Genomic DNA, 1,955 nt, shown 5'->3' with positions numbered 1-1,955 from the left:
AGAGAGAGAGAGAGAGAGAGAGAGAGAGAGAGAGAGAGAGAGAGAGAATAAAAAAGGCATCCAGGTGTGGAGATTTAGCTCAATGGTAGAGCACTTGCCTAGCAAGCGCAAGACCCTGGTTCAGTCCTCAGCTCTGAAGAAAAAAAAGAAAAAAAAAAGGCATCCAAGAGCAGGACAGCATATTCCCAGCAATCTAGAGACATTAGTTCTTACACCTACAAATACAAATGTGTTTTCACCCTTCATCCAGGAAATGTCTCTTTGGACAGAAGCCACTACAGAAAAACACAACAAACAAAAATGTACAATGATGCAGCACAGTCTCATACCTAAGGCTCAAACTATATAGACAAAAATGAAGTAGCATATGTGTTTTAATGAATGAACTCCATACACTGCCATGCTTAATGTTGTGAAGAATGTAGTACAATGATAAAGCCAACTGATTTATAATGATTTTGCAAAGCACAAAGCCATTTATGGATATATTTGACAATCTCTGGTAATACCTAAGGATATAATTGTAACATGTGATTCAGTAAGCAATTCTCTTTGAAGAAGCTAAAGCCTCTATTTGGATATTTGTAATATCTTGGCTCAAATAAGACAAAATGTAGAAGCAGTCTGGATATCTTTCAAGTGGGAAATGGTTCAATGAGTAGGGGTTAGTCTAAACAATTGAATGTTATTCAGTGCTACACAAGATATACTGCTCATGCTTAGGAAATACAGAATATTACATGGTCATTATAAAGTAAAAGATTCCAGTTTGCAGAGGTGACATGCTGCATTGCACTCCACATAGGAAAAACCTGTGGACACGTAAAAGGATTTTGGGCAGTGAATGGAGAAAAGAAAAATAAGGGAGAATTTATGTGACTTTAAAGAAAATGAAAACATATTTCTTGTTACTTGTCCAGTGGAAGCAATTAACACACATATCAAAAAAGCATTGACTGTATAACACTGGAGGTAAATTCCATTATACAAGTAAGAGCTTTAGATGACAGTAGTTGCATACAGAGTCACTGATTACACAACTTTACAGTTTGGTGAAAAGTACTCAGGATGAATTTGGATCATTTATTGGTGGGAAGGAGCAAATAGGAATGGTTAGATTATAAAATTTTATATACACTTAAAATAATTATAATTAAATTTATTTAATCCCAATTTTTAAAGTAGTAGACAAGTGGAAATTCTAGGATAGACACCCAAAGATTGTCTTCTAATTTCTATACATGTGCTAAGGAACATGGGCAGTGACATACACACACACACACAAACATCATATATATACATACATATACATATATATACACATATATATATATTAATGATAACAGACTCACACCAAACCATGTACCACATCCTGAACATTTGAAAGATTGAAAATCAAAACCCAAATAATAAAATCTAATCACTTTAATGTGCCACAGAAGGAATTTTAATAGTTTCAAAAATTTTTAAATAGTTTTGAATTTTCATTTGAGATTAAAAAGGAATTGGAGGGACAAGGTAGAATCTGTCCTAAATAAAATGAAAGGATGGCAGAAGCTTGTGAATGATTATCAGACAGGGAGAAAAAAAAAGGATGGGACTACACTTGTCCATTCAGAATACTAAAGAAAAGTTTCTACTTCGTGGAGAAGAAAGGGAAACATCATTAAACTTCTTGGGCTACTAGTAGAGGACATGCCAATCCAAATATTTTCTGCTCATATCAAAGTAATGAGTTCTTCCACTTTGTTGTCTTCTAAATATTCACCATGAAATCATTATAAAATATTTCTATGTTTCTCCATCCTTTTTTTAACATTAGCTAATATTGGTTAGAGGATATCCAGCTAGGCCGTCACAGTTTCTAGATCATTCTTTAATGATAAGAAAACATTCAAACATAAATTAATGGAAAGAGAGGGCATGAATATTTTAAGCTTCATTCATATTTATTT

This window comes from Grammomys surdaster, unplaced genomic scaffold (genome assembly GCF_004785775.1).
Source record: "Grammomys surdaster isolate TR1022 unplaced genomic scaffold, NIH_TR_1.0 169, whole genome shotgun sequence".
NCBI lineage: Eukaryota > Metazoa > Chordata > Mammalia > Rodentia > Muridae > Grammomys > Grammomys surdaster.
Note: the sequence above shows the minus strand (reverse complement) of the source record.